Source organism: Pleurodeles waltl, chromosome 5 (genome assembly GCF_031143425.1).
Source record: "Pleurodeles waltl isolate 20211129_DDA chromosome 5, aPleWal1.hap1.20221129, whole genome shotgun sequence".
Classification (NCBI taxonomy): domain Eukaryota; kingdom Metazoa; phylum Chordata; class Amphibia; order Caudata; family Salamandridae; genus Pleurodeles; species Pleurodeles waltl.
Window position 1 is genome coordinate 274,094,236 of NC_090444.1, and position 15,936 is coordinate 274,110,171.

Sequence of the window (15,936 nt, forward strand, 5' to 3'; positions counted from 1 at the left end):
GGAATATCCTTTCTTCATGAATCAACATAAGGACATGAAAGGGAAATAGTTCAGTAAAATTGAGCCTAATACAACTGATCTGTTAGAATCATGGACAAGAACTAAACAGTATTTGAACAGAACTGAAGCAAAATGGAATCTGACTCACATCACCTAAAACTTTGCTATATTAAAGTACCAAAAGTTACTAACTTAGCTTCTATTGGACAAGGCTATGAGTTTATAGTGTGCAGCCAATAAAACATCATCTGCACTTCAGATGCATCTCTTCTCGTTCTCTGCACCCGGGATTGGCTTATGCAGTCACTCCTCTGTCGTTTCCGGTCACCAGCTTCTGTACAAAATTACATTTAGGCAACATGGAAACATGACATGTGCTTCCTGCCAAAAAGTAAAACTCGAGCAAGAACAAAATATGCAACATGAAAGCACGACATTGAGCACTGAGGCTCAGTGTATAAAACTAACAATTTTTGTCTCTAGGAAATATACAACACAAGCAGTAACAGCAAGACACAAATTTCCTCTATGCAAGTCACACAGGATGTTCGAAGAAACATTATTTTGCAAAGATAACACACATTTAAACATTGTGTTTCTGGAAAATTACTAAAACGTGAGACCTTTTTATTTAACTAATGCTAAAACATGAAGCATAAAACAATTCATTTAAATTTAATCCATTAATCTTTTAGTACATATTAATATTCATCTTTTCTCAGTACATTTAATTATGATTAAACAAAATACATTTACATTAATATTTATTTACTTCATGTCGAACGTCCTTATGGCTGACACCAAGGCAATCACATTCCTACCACACATTTATTTTTCTAGCACACGTTTTTCATTTAGGCCTTTTAATACATGTTATGTTTTAGTGGCACATTTTTATTAATAATGTTTGCTCTCTGATAGAGGGACAGGAAGAAAGTAATCTCCACTTCAGAACCAAGGGCTCAGGTTGTTGTGTAGAACTGTACCATTAGGGAAAACTCTTGAATGGCTATTTTCATCTGTACTCTCAGAGTGGGGTATGTAACAGTGCGTCAGTGGACCCAGGTGATTGGTATGTCTGAGCACTCTTTCCCCGAGTGATGAGGGCTCACAACCATCTGAAGGCACCTACTATCAATCAAAGCTCTGACAAGGTTTGGTACAATTTCCCATCTGAAACTGTTTGCAAGACAGAGACTAGATCTACTATCCCGGGAAACAAGGAGCTAAAGAGTTTCTTGACCCAAATTATGAAAAAAAAATGTAAAGGCCTTTATATATTGAGCTATCACCATTTTGTCCTTGGTGAGGGGAACATTTTGAACTTCTTATCTGCCTCTTCCCAAGTCCTGTAGTAGACCTGATGAAGTACTTCAGCTAATTTGAGGTGTGATCCACAATGTTGTTGGCCTTATAGTTCCATGTGAAACTTTTTTGAGTGGGAAAGTCTTAATGCCTCCGGACGAGAGGTAGCCAACAGGGTGGAAGCTACCCCATCAAGAGTTTGGCAGACGGGCATTCCCGTCTGCCAAACACATAACGAGGCCCTAAATCTAACTCACCGCTTTGCTGCTGTGTTTTACAAATCATAGATAAATACAACAGGGGCAGACCAAATACCACCTGAAACAAGAGGCATTTTACAAATCAGTAGGGTGTGCAGGCTGCAGAAGATCATCACCAGAACCTTTCTCTATATAATGTGAATTAGGACCAGAGCTTTTTCTTCTGATGGATGGCCCTCCTTAGAATTTCAAGGGTTATCAGTTGGGACTGGAGGTGGGGATCCTGTCACCGTTTGCTTATGTCCTGGACTTTCCTGTACCAATGCAGAGCATGCTGGGTGATGCTATTTCTGATTTTAATTTCTCCCCTTTTGCCCAGTTGCTCCCAAGCTAAGGAAATTTACTGAGGACCCCCCTCTGAATCTTTCTCTACTACAAGGATCAAGGCTAGGGCCCTTTTGATTGGCCCTCCATATATTTTAAAGTCATACGATAGAAAAAGCATCAGGATTGTAGAAAGTCAATCATGCACTATATGGTGATATTTTGTTTGTTGGTTTTCATATACAGCTTTTGGCTGGAAGTGGTGTAATGAAAAGGGTGGTACAATGAGGTTATGGATGCTCCCCATATGGCATACTTTGTTAATGGTTCATGCATGTGAATGAACATTTCAAATTTTTCCAGTACGATTTTTTTGCAAATCTGGGACTATCGTCATGGAACCAGAATGAATGCTCTTACAAGCTGAAAGCAGGGAATCAGGGGGTGGGGACTTGGAGAATAGATAAACTTACCTGATTTTGGAAAGATGTGCATTAGAGTGTGAAAAAAATGGGGATCACTTCCAAAATAATCACTGGAGCATTGTGATAATATCTACGTTAACAAGAAAACAGTTCAGTCATAACCAAGTCCATCTACAGGGTCAAGAAATTCCTCCATTAATCCACACACACACGAAAAGACGCAGATGTGAGTCTTCAAAAAAGTTTATTCTTCACAAAAATAGATACATCCAGCCAATGCATTTCGCCCTTCAGCAAGACTTCATCAGGGCTGTGAAACAAATTTATACAAAAACCATATTTAAAAACACATAAAATAGTTAAAAAACAACAATCATATTTTAGACGTGTGAAAGAACAATCTCACAAAATTCTAAGTGTTACAGAATTCATTTCCTTATGCCCCAATCCTACATTTCCTGATAGAGAAAAAATCTATCAAAGTAGAACATGCTTAATTTAATAATTCACATCAACATTTTATTTATCAAGATGCCTCAACATAGTACTTTCAACACATGTATCTTTAATACTTGTTTCACAGTGTATGGTTTTCAGTTTACAGGAATATTAGGCAATTACAATATTGCAGATTATAGATGATCATTGACATTGAGAACTGTATAAATGGAAGGTGAAAATAGGAATCTATAGGTTTCAATTTCCAGTTCTACACATCCCTATTTGTTCTTTCTCTCTACCAATGAACTACCTCCTCATATCAAACCATCCATGCTGCAAGGAATTTCTTTGTCTTCTGTTGTGATATTTAATATGGTCCACTCTATCCTCACCAATGCCTTGTATCAGAATGTCACCATTGGCTCCTTCTGTCAGCCAATAGGCCACCTTGAATCCCAATGTTAACCAATCCATTAAACTCTATGTCTACAGTGTGACAGTCCAACCCATTGTCAGTATTGAGCTTACTCCTGATACTATTTAGTTTCTAAAAAAGCCCTATTGGTTCTTTCTCTTGACCAGTCAGTTCTCTTGGATCTTAAAATCCACCAATCCATAAGACCATATGTATACGGTCCAATTTTCCATTTCTTTTTATTCACTTTATACTTTTTCTCAACACTGAGAAACCTCCTTGTTTATTCTACTTCATGACCTGATTCCAACCAATAAATATTCTCAGACTCTATCCCAATTAAAACATATATAATTTGTATGTGTGTTTGTGTATTTTGTAAAATAAGTACGACTGTCAATATTATGGGTCAGGCATTCCAGAATGTTCTCCCTTGAAGCTGCAAGTGTCACACATGTGTGGACCCAGTGATCTAAGCGTGTTCATTTATAGAGCACTCATGCATACAGGGGAATCTCTGCGTATACTGAGCAATCAGCCACATTTTTCTATAGTTGGTGGCTTTGAGTTGTGTCAGAGTAAAACGCTGCTGCATTGGAAAATAAACCTCTCCTGTTTTGCAGCAGGGAAACTGTCAAATGCATGTGTGCGATAGCCTGTCATTGCAGATGGCATGCACGTTAATGAAGTGCCTGCAATCATGCTTGTGATGCAGATGTGTAAGAAAGAGTGGTGGTCATGCAATATGAATCCACTCAAGTGTACCCAAGACAGCTGGTAAATTTGGTACAACATAAAGCTGTTGTAACACATGTTGCCCGTTTTGTGCAGACTGTGGTATGGTGACGTTCTTCTGTTGGTGGTTGTTCAGACAGCACAGCACCTGGTGCAACCCTGTGGATTATGTTAGCAATGGGAGGCCTTCAATTATGCCATTGGCACTATGGAAAGGGCCAGATACTAGGACAGCAAGAATTTTCATACAGGCAGGGACAGCATGTGGATGGACTAGCGGTAACAAGAGTACAGCTTCCCACTGTCTGACCATGAACAGTTTTCCATATGATACACAACAAAACGTCTGAAACACCTCTGCATCAGTCATGCTTACAAGTATACCCATTAATGGTGACCCACTCCCTATACTTGTAAGTCCTGGCAGGCATGTGGGCTTTTGGCACCATATCCGTGTCCCCCAGGGACACTAGGGTAATCTCTGTCTCTTCCCTAAAGCTAACTGGGTCTAGCTCCTCCCCCAGCGCTACACTGGCCAAGCCAGGTATCTGCCCAACAGTGGTAGGCTGTGCCCTCTTGGTCCATTTGCAGTCGCCCTTTAAGTGACCATACTTGGAGCACTCTGCACATTGGGGTACAAACCTCCCTGTCCTATGGTCAAAGAAACTTTTGTTTTTAGGATCAGACTGGGACTGGTTACCACTACTCTATTAGGAATTATTTTGGGGGCCTTTAAAGCCTTATTTTCAAGTTTTTCTCTCCCCTCTTTGTTCTGGTGGGAACCCTGACCACCTTTATGGGTGTTCCCCAAGATACCTTTTTGGACACTCTGATGCTAGCCCGCAAGTCTGCCTACTCAGCAGGTTTCCTAGGATCAGTCATCTTACTGTCAACTAGGTGCTGGCACAACTCGGTAAAACAAGTTCTGAGCACATACTCTCTCAGGATTAAATTGTACAACACAACACAATCATTGACTTTGCTGCTCCGCACCCAGCTATTCAGTGCCATACTGGAGTAATCAATTAAATCTACCCAGGGTTGGTTGGAGAGCTTGTTACTGTCCCTGAATCTTTGGTGATACATCTCAGCAGTCAGTCCACATTTGTCAGTGAAAATGGCTTTCATGGGAGTGTACTTGACCTGGTCCCCAACCTCTAGTGTTAGAAGTGTGTTGCTCCAAAGAGTTGGCATGTGTTTCCACAGGCCTGCACCCCAGGGCTATTCAGGAACCCCATGTGCCCTCAGTGCAACTTCATAAGCCAAAAAACACTCATCAATGTCATCTCCTACCACATAACTGAGCACCAAATCATGGAGTATACAAACCTTCTTGACTCCATCAGGTACTGTATGTATGCTTCCATCATCACTGCTGGAATCTGCCTGCCTGCCCTTGAACCCCAGCTCTTTTAGACTCAGTTCATGAGCTAACAACAGTTTCTTCTCAGCTAAGGCTCTTTTAGCCTCAGCCTTCCACTTCTGAACCTCCATTTTTAATTTTTCCAACTGCAACTGGAATTCTGTCGCCTCTCTCCTTTCCTCTGTGGTCAAGCTGTAATGAGAGACACTGCTCCCTGCCCTCACAGGTAGCACAAATACAGGGGTGTCCCCCTAAACTGCTGCAGGTAGCTCCTCAGGAGAGCTATTAACATGCTCCCTCAAACCATCATTCTCTTGGGAGCAGGATTCTGCCCAGGCCCTCAGCGCCATTTGTTTCTCCACCTTCTTGGCGGCTCCTCGGGCAGGTACCCTCATCTCTTTGCAAAAGCCTCTCAACTGGCTAACTGTGTACACTCCCAGCTTAGCCAGTTCACACTCAATGGCTCCACTTACTTGTAGAGCCAACCAGAGACATGATGTATTGGATTAAAAATGCAAAGCAGGGAAGATTGCAGAAAAATAAAAAATCAAATTGGTCTTTAAATGTAGGTGGGTAGAGTACACACAGTTATAGTATGGCACTGCACAAATGCAAGTCCTATCCTCACCGATCACCAGTTTTATAAACTGAGGGCCTGGTTACGACTTTGGTGGAGGGGGTTACTCCGTCCCAAATGTGACGGATATCCTGCCCGTCATATTATGATTTCCATAGGATATAATGGACTCGTAATTTGGAGTGTGGGATATCCGTCACATTTGGGATGGAGTAATCCCCTCTGCCAAAGTCATAATCAGGCCCTGAGTCTCTAGTTGGCAAAGCTATGCACTTTGTCCAAGTTGGGACCCCAATCCTAGTCAGGGTAAGTCACAACACAACCTAAATTATCCTATGCTCACCATTGGGTAGCTTGGCACAGAGCAGGCAGTCTTAACTTAGAAGGCAATGTGTAAAGTGTTTGTGTAATAACTCATTCAGTAACACAGTGAATACACTACAAAAAGTACTCCACACCAGTTTAGGAAAAGAGATACTATTTCTCTGAATGAAATAAGAGCAAAATAATAACAATCCAATATGCACAAGTTAAGATATCACTTTTTAAAGAATCAGATGAGTCTCAATCCTTAAGAATCAGTGGTTGTATCCTTTTAACCCACAATACCTGGGATGTGTCATAAATAATGATGCAGAGGGCCGCTGAGGAGGAGGTGCATCAGAAAGTCAAGCGATTCGCCAGCCTTTCCGGAGCAGTGAAGGTGATGCATTATTTCTTTCCACCCAGCAAAGTGATGTGTCGGTTTCCTGGAGTGCAGCCTTGGTCCCTCACTGTGATGCATCGATATTTTGCCAACCGGTGGGGGGGTGGAGGGTGTGTGTGTTTTTTTTTTTTATCTCATTCGCTTGGGATAGTGAATGATCTAGGGGCTGGTGACCATCTATTCATTCCAATAGGTACTCCTATGGCTGTTGGAGTGTTGCATTCCAGTTTACTGTGCCTCCCCAAAACCATTGTTTGGCTTAGAAATATAGTTCTGTGATCTTCCTTTTGCAGTGTATCCTAGCAGAAAGTAACATCATACAGTCACTGTTTGTCATACATCATCCTTTTGCAAGAAATGTTCACCCTAGCTACGGTGCTCCACAACGCATTGCAGAAGTCTGCAGGAGCACCTTCAATCACCTAGCACTGCTCATTGGCCATGATGTGAAATGAACTTATAGTGCTTAAAAACCATCATAGTATTTTGGTCTCAATCCAGGTTAGGGGGTTTCTTGATACTTTTAGTTCTCATTGTCTGTCTTTATTTTTAGTGTGGTACTTTATCTCTATGTGTATTAAAATCTGTTCTTTTTTTGAATAAAAGGAATTTACTGGATAATGAGTGAGTTTATTGACATATTAGTGTTTTAACTGTATTTTGTGTAGCAATATACACCACTTTCTTGAGTAAGTCTCGGAATGTGTGAGCTTGCTGTATTGCGAGTCAAGTGCTAACAAGGTATACCTGGTCAATCAGAATACAACAATATGTTGGTAAACAATCTGAATTGTTTCAATTGAGGCACAATAAACAGTAACATGTCTTGGAGCTTGAAAAAACGTTTTACAAACACAGATTTCAATTCACCAGAGACAGAGGACTACACCAGGCCTAGATGATTTCAGGTTGTCACCAAAATAACCATCAAACAATTAATCATTACTGTGTTACAAATAACAGGCTAAGAGCCTCCTTTTGATAATCACTAAGTAAAGAGTCAGCAGTTAGATCCTACATCTCTAGATTTAGCTCCATCCTGTTCATTCACATTCAAGTGGTTGATCTTAAATTAATGTTATTTCAAACTGAAATTAACTTCCAGCTCAACATTTTTTTCTGAAATTTCATCAGGAAAGTAACTTCTGTTCAGCACATGATTGAAACTCCCCTGAGAGAATTTTCCAATGTATTACCATAATAATGCGTAGAAACTTTAAGAAAGAGTTTCTAGGTGTGGCACCAGATCTAATTTCTGTGTGCACATGGTACAGTGTAAATAAAGGTTGTGGGAGCTAGCTCTCTCTCTGCAGGGTCACACCCATACTTTTTGTCTTCACCCTTCTTATTTTGCTGAATTCTTCTTTGTTGGCTTTGGGACTCTCCACATTTCACCACTGCTTAGCCGTGCAAAAGTGCTTGTGCTCTCGCCTTTATATATGGTGACATTTACTTACAGTTTAATATATTTAAAAGTCCCAGTTAAAGTGGTTCTACAGGTACCAAGGGCCTGTAAATTAAATTCTACTACATATGGTGCCACCCAGTTAAGTAGCACTTTAAACCCTGTCTCGGATCTGTCATTGTAGCCAGTGCGTGCATTTTTAAAGTGCATTTTTCTGTCTGCCCAAATAATCATTTTTTCAGGCCTAAATCATCCGTTTTATTATATATGTCACTCTATATTAGGCCCTAAAAAGCCTAAAGGGCATGGCATATTGCATTCAAAAAGTTAAACATGGTATTTAAAGTTTTACATGTCCTGGTACATAAAAAATCTCTCAACTTTGTTTTTTTGCTATTGCAAGGCCTACCTCTCCCATAGGATAATATTGGGTTACCTTATTAAATGTAATAAGTGATAACGTTTAATTAGTAGCAGGTCAAAGTTTTATGTTTGGTGTCTGAGGAGTTGCAATTTAAAACCCTCTTTGATGGTAAAGCTGGATTTTAAGTCACAATACTGAAAATGCCACTTTTAGAAACTTGCCATTTTCTTCCCTACCATTTGGTGCCTGCAGCCCAGTGGCGGTTTCTTGATTAGGGCGGCAGGGCTCCGCCCGCGGTTCAATTTCTGCATCAGAAAATGTTTAATTTAGTTAAAAGTTCAAACAGTGTGACCTTCGCTCTGCGCGAGGGTCAGGCAAAACCAGGCACTTTCAAAAGATACACGTGCTGCAGCGCATGTGCTCGCCGTCGCAGGATTTATAGGGCTTACCTGATCTCAGCCCTGGCCTCCGGAAGCCTACAACACTGTAAGGTACTGCCCCTTATGACGCACTGAAGCCTCGGTCAAAGAAAACAGCCTGGGCGCTTTAAGCAGAAGCCCTGGGTTTCCAAAGCTGGCTGTCAATCGGCAAGGCTGTGTAGCACTGCAGCCCTTCGTCACAGGGTGGGTGAGAACAAACCTCCATGGTCCCACCTCATTCTGGGAGTAGCTGGGAAAGAATTGTGGTGCACACAAGACTGGCTGTCCACAACGTGATCTGCATGATAAAAGCAAGCTGACTGCTTGCTGTAAAGCTCAAAGAGGGTAGTCGTAGAGCAGAAATAGACCCTGACTACTTCTCTTCACCTTATACACATAGAGCATGCAGCAAGACTCAGGTAAAAATCAAAAAATGACAGCCACCACATTACTGCCTACTGGTATAAAATGTACATGTCACATAAAATCTTCCTTTTTAGAAATTAAAGAGAAGCTCCTTAAGGAAAATGCCCTTTCTATATTGAAAGGCGCAGTTGTGACCTATATGCATGCATACATGGTGTTATTAAATGGGAACTGGTAGCCACGGCGTACAGTGTGTAGAGCATCGGTGCGGAGGTGATCCTGAGGGTACAGACAAAGCCACAGTCTGAAAAGTCACCTAACCGCTCCTCGATGCATCTGCCTCTGCCATGGGATGCCTTAGTTTAAAAAGTGGAGGAACCAAGGCTCTCATGCAGCAGATGTATTTGCATCCGAGGACTGCAGGTGCTACAAAATGAAAGCAGAAGGAGCATCTAAAATGTGTATTATGTGCGCAACTAAGGAACGGTCCAGTTAACCTGAGTGGGTGTACCAATTGGTAATTGAGGTAATGCTACCAAGTGAGCCACGGGAGACCAGGGTTTATTTAACTGCTGACCGGTAAAGAATTGAAAGAGCAACAAATGCACGAGACGTAACTAACCAGGCACTGGAATGGGTACCTGATCTTTGTTAAATATTAAGCAATGCGATGTATGTGTTAACTTGCAGGTCAGGTCACGTAATCAAGTGGCGATGCGCAGCAGTGACTGATGTTTTAATAATATTTTGGCAACTTTATGCTTCCATTACGAGCTCTTTCACAGAAATATAATTGCAATTGGCATGTATGACTATTTCCCTGTGTGCTCTGCAGTGAGGACAGAAAATGGATGATTATGTATTCTGAGCATGATTTTGCCTCAGTGACAGACACTCTGAGGAACTGGCACTGCCCTCAGCCTCAACTCCAGAGCGCAGCTCCTAATTGTGACATCCATGCACTCAGTTCAAAGGGTGCATTGTACAGGAGTAATATGCTAAACAAACAACAAGTAAAAAAACACAATGTTTAATGATTTTATAAGCATATATAATAACATTATTTTTGAATACATTAATAAAAAAATAGTGCTGAAAATTACATCTACGTACGACAAATCCTACTAACTTTCTCGGGGAGTGGAGGAACTGTATTAATTACTAGGGGCCTCATTTATGCGGCCCTAGAAGCACACTGCGCCACGTAGTGTCATTTTGTTATGCTCTAGTGGCACAGTGTGCCAGCCCATATTTACAAGGCCACACAAAGCCACCTTGCATGGCTTTCCATAGCTTTGTAAATATTGACCCCTTTCACTCATAATACTGCGTGAAAGGGGCGTTCCATGGGTGTTGCTTGGGGTGTTCACACACAACTCCCATGGAACCCGAAGGAATCTGACGCACTCCCAGATTTACAATCAGTGACGCAATGGGGAGAAATATCTTCATTTCTCCCCATTTTTTACTCTTTCTATGTGTGCTGCATCCTGAAAGAGGTAAACACCTCTTGTGATTGTTTTTTGCAGGAAGGTGTTCCTTTAAATGAGGACCTAGGATTTCTTATGCATAAGTTATTTGTTTAACGCCCCACCTCTTTCATATTTCACCAGCCACCACTGCTGCAGCCTGTTCCTGGATCGCATGATTAGGTGTAGTTGGCAGTTGGTATTTCTGTATTCCTCCCAGACAACCACACAATAGAGGGTTTGGGTGTTGATAGTATGGGCCATCTAGATTTTAAGGGGGGACAAAGCTGTCACCTGTCACACTTTGATCTTGTGGACACAGCCTCATTTCACACACAGAAGATTCATAGTCACCTATTGTGCCTGCATAAAGAGTGGGACTTGGACAAGGAGGCAGAAAATTCCAGACACATATGTAGGCAGTAGACTCCGGAAGGTTTTTCCACTCCAAAGTGGGCACCAAGTATAACAAGCATTTGCAATGCAAAATGTCTTGCATTTGTGAGAGTTAGAGCTATTGGCGCTGTAAATGACAATGGTGGTCATTACAACCCTGGTGGTCGGTGTTAAAGCGGCTGGCGGTAAAAAAAAATGGAATCACGACCATGGCGGAAACCGCCAATATAGAGAGCCACTTTAACACTCCGACCGCCACGGCTGTACAAACAAACACCGCGGCGGTAACCGCCAACAGACAGGCGTAACACAATGTACCGCCCACTGTATTACAACATGCCAATCCGCCACCTTTTCCGGGGCGGATTCACCGCAATCAAAAACACGGCGGATTCAGGACTTGGAAGGGAAAACGCTCACCTCTATACACCCCACGAGAAACTAGGACGCCATGGAACCCGAGCTCCAGATACTCCCAGCCTTTATCTTCCTGCTCCTCTACCAGGAACAACAAAGACAGTGGCGAAGACCACAGTGAGTTCTGCACCTATGACACAGGGGAGGGGGGAGGGAAAAAAGAGTGACACACACACGCAACACTCCCACCCCCATCCTTACCCACTACAAAACACACACAAGTACATGTGGATACATTACATTTACAACCCCCAACACCCTCTGGAAGAATGCAAAGCCACAGTCTCACAAGTCTTTCCAGTGGGTGGGTTGCCCACTGCTGCATCCTGGGGAGTGCAAAGCCACAGTCTCACAAGTCTTTCCAGTGGGTGGGTTGCCCACTGCTTTATCCTGGGGAGTGCAAAGCCACAGTCTCACAAGTCTTTCCAGTGGGTGGGTTGCCCATTGCTGCATCCTGGGGAGTGCAAAGCCACAGTCTCACAAGTCTTTACAGTGGGTGGGTTGCCCACTGCTGCATCCTGGGGAGTGCAAAGCCACAGTCTCTCAAGTGGATGCCTTACTCCACTGGTTCTGGAGGGGGCTTTGTGCCCAGAGTGCTTCATCCTGCCAAGGACTGAGGTAGTGGATGGGATACTCCACTGGTTCTGGAGGGGGCTTTGTTCCCAGAGTGCTTCATCCTGCCAAGGACAGAGGTAGTGGATGCCTTTCTCCACTGGTTCTGGAGGGGGCTTTGTGCCCAGAGTGCTTCATCCTGCCAAGGACTGAGGTAGTGGATGGGATACTCCACTGGTTCTGGAGGGGACCTTGTGCCCGGAGTGATTTATCCTGCTCGTGGCGGCCTTAGTAGCGTTGGAAGCTTTGGCGCTCATTGTCCTGCGGTGCTGGTGGTGGCGGTGTCCTGTTCAGCGGTGCTGGTGGCGGCGGTGTCCTGTTCAGCGGTGCTGGTGGCGGCGGTGTCCTTGGCAGCGGTGCTGGTGGCGGTCTTGTCCGCTGTGCAAGCTTTCGCCGACTTGCCTGTTTTTTTGTGCCCCTTCCCCACCTTGGATGGTGCCGCAGCTGTCTTCCCACTCCCGACTGTACCCCTGGGAGAGGCTTTGGTGGTAGACTGCTGGGCACTGGCCAACATTTTAGGCTTTTGAGGTGGGTGACTGTCCGTGGTCTGGCTCCTTGGCACAATGGCTGCCCTGCTGTTTGGCGCACTCCAGAAGCCGGTTACTACTGGCACCACTGTTCCCGCAGATGTTGTGGCTGAGGTGCTGGGTTGGGACCTGGAAAGGCGGGCCCTAGGAGACTGAAGGGGTGGGGGAGGTGAGGGAAAGAGGTCAAAGTTGGACAGGAAAAGTTTTTGGGACACACTGGGACGGGTAGATGGAGGGAGTTTGGGAGTGGAGGAAGAGGTAGTGGTTGTAGGAGGTATACGGTTGCTGACTTGGGTGAAGGTACAGGCGCTGGAGGCTGTTGTGAGGTGGGTGGCTGTTGGGTGGGTGTGTGGCTGCATTTGTGTACCTTAGGATGTGGGCTCACAGACACACTGGGAGAGGGCACAGGGGATGTGTGAATGGTAGTGGGGGTGGTGACTGCACGTGAGCTGGGTGTGGTGGTGGGTGTGCTGGTGATAGAGGTAGTGGCTAAAGATGTAGTGCATGCAGGTGTGAGTGGAGACGAGACTGGGAGGGAGGAGGGAGACGAGGAGGAGGGGGACATAGTGGAGGCAGTGGATGTTGGTATTTCTGCATGTGTATGATATTTGCGTGAGTGCCTGTGGGATGTGTGGTGCTTATGTTTGCCTGAGCTTCCCTTGTGTGTTGACGTGTGTGCATGCTGGTCTGATGGTGTGCTTGGGATAGGCTGAGGTACAGGGGTTTGGGTCTGGGTGGAGGAAGTTGGAGGCGGGAGGCTAGAGACAGGGACAATGGCTGCCATCAGTGCTGAGGCCAGAGTCTGAAAAGCTCGCTGTTGGGCTGCCTGACCAGAATGAATGCCCTACAGGTATGCATTGGTCTGTTGAAACTGCCTCTCTACACCCTGGATGGCATTCAAAATGGTAGACTACCCAACAGTGAGGGACCTGAGGAGGTCAATGGCCCCCTCACTGAGGGCAGCAGGGCTGACTGGGGCAGGGCCTGAGGTGCCTGGGGCGAAGGAGATGCCCACCCTCCTGGGTAAGCGGCCACGGGGCACATGCTGAGGGGCTGCTGGGAGTGCGGTGCTGGTAGGGGGGGTGGCGGCTGTACCTGTAGATGTTGTGGGCACAGAGGTGCTCCCATCAGAGGAGGAGTCCATGTCGCTTGTCTCAGCTCCTGTCTCCGTCGTGGAGCTCCCCTCACCCTCCATCCCACTGGTGGGTTCTGATTCCGTTGTGTTGCCCTCCAGGGCCATGTGGGATGCAGCTCCCTCCTGCTCCGCTGGCACTGCTCCTCCACCTGATGATGCTAATGCACACAAGAACAGGGAGACCACAAAAAGGGGGGGAAGACAGAAGAAAGACATGTTGAGTGCATACAATACCGCTACCGTTGGCGCACACTACAGACACAGAAGCCCCCTGCACTACGTTGTGCACTTAGAGTTCCCTAATTAATCACAGGAACATGGGTTACAAGGCCTGTGCCTGATTGCTGCACACATGGATGTCACAGGAGCCTGACTAGGTGTAGTTGCCTCTAAACACAGGTGGGGTGTGGTGCCACAGGGCCTGCCTTAGGAAGGGACCTTGCCTACTAAACTTGCCCTGGCCTAGGGGAACCCACAGCCCACCTCCCCCTCCCAGACACCTACAATGTACGCTGAATCAGCAGAATGATAGTGTACTAACCTCCTTGGGGCTGCTGTGATGCCCTCAAGCGCCCATCCAATTCCGGATTTGCCACCGCCAGGATCCGGAACATCAGGGGGGTCATGGTGCGACAGGCATCCCTCCCATTTTGGGAGGCCGTCCCCAGATGGGCCTCCGCCGTCTTCTTGCTCCAGCGGCGAATCTCCTCCCATCTTTTCTGGCAGTGGGTGCTCCATTTGTGGTGGACCCCCAGGGTCCGGACTTCCTTGGTGATGGCACGCCAAATATCCTTCTTCTGGTGGGCGCTGACCTACACGAATAGCACAGGGGAAAAGGAGAAGATATAACCGTCTGCACCATCACAGCCATTGGCCCGCATCCCTACCCTTGCCATGACGCACATGCACTCACCGTTGTATCATGCACGCTTCATTCTCTCCCCCCCCCCAATTTTTTCATCAACACCACTCCACACAGGCATTTCCGATTCAGCATGCTTACAGTGTACTCACCTGTTTGTCTGGAGGACCGTAGAGTAGCGTGTACTGGGGGAGGACCCCATCCACTAGTTTCTCCAACTCCTCCGTGCTCCGTGTTCCAGACTGAGGTCACAACAGCACTTGCAGTGTAGGTCCTCTCCTGTTGAAGATCAGGTATCCAGTGATTGAACAGAGAGAAAATGGTGGTCACGTCCGCGGCGGTGCGTACTGTCACTGTCGGCATACATCGTCATTGGCTCCTGGGGCACATAGGGTCCAACGTTAACCAATGCTGAATTGCACCGCGGTCTTCGACCGCCTACTGCGACGGTGTACAACGCCAGCGCAGTTACCTCATATCCCCATGTTCCACATTACAGGTCAGGCAGCTGCCATTTCAGGGGGCCACATGGCATTAATTTGGACTGCGTCACACATATCTAGGCCTTGCTTAAACACTAATACAGCCATAAATCGATTTTCAAACATTTTGCTATAAAGTTGTGTTTACGTACCTCAGTGTTGGTTGACTCTCTGCTCGCTGCTCTCCTCCATGGAGCACGTCTGCTGGGGCAGGTGAGGAGATGGCGGAATCCTCCGGTGTACAGACCGCTGGTGGACCTGTCGACAATGGAGGAGGACATGTAATTGTCACATACAGACTTGATCGTACCACAATCCTGTTGTCAGCTATCCGCCATCCCACAGGAATCCCCACTCTAGTGCAGGTCCTGTCAGTACTCCATTTCCTAGCAAGTGGGTCTTTTTAAACAACGGTGGCCATTGCATCAGGGATGTCCCAGCATATGTTCTCCAACGTGTTGTCCAGAGTGTTGTCTGCCCTACTGAAACACATGCGTAGCTACATCGTGTTTCCTTGGGTGGAGGATTTGCCTACAGTGAAAGGTGACTTCTATGCCCTGGGACATATCCCCAACATCATAGGTGCCATTGATGGGACACATGTGGCCTTGGTCCCCCCCCGCAGGAGTGAACAGGTATACAGAAACCGGAAGAGTTACCAATCTATGAATGTGCAGATGGTGTGTTTGACCGACCAGTACATCTCCTATGTAAATGCCAAGTTTCCTGGCTCAGTGCATGATGCTTACATTCTGCGGAATAGCAGCATCCCGTATGTGATAGGGCAACTCCAGAGGCACCGTGTGTGGCTATTAGGTGAGGACATGGACCCAATACAGTGTGACTAGGTGTCTGGGGATGTCCCTAAGAGTTAGTGTGTGTCTAACAGTTGTCCCTCGCCATTTGCAGGTGACTCTGGCTACCCCAACCTGTCATGGCTACTGACCCCAGTGAGGAATCCCAGGACAAGGGCAGAGGAACGCTACAGTGA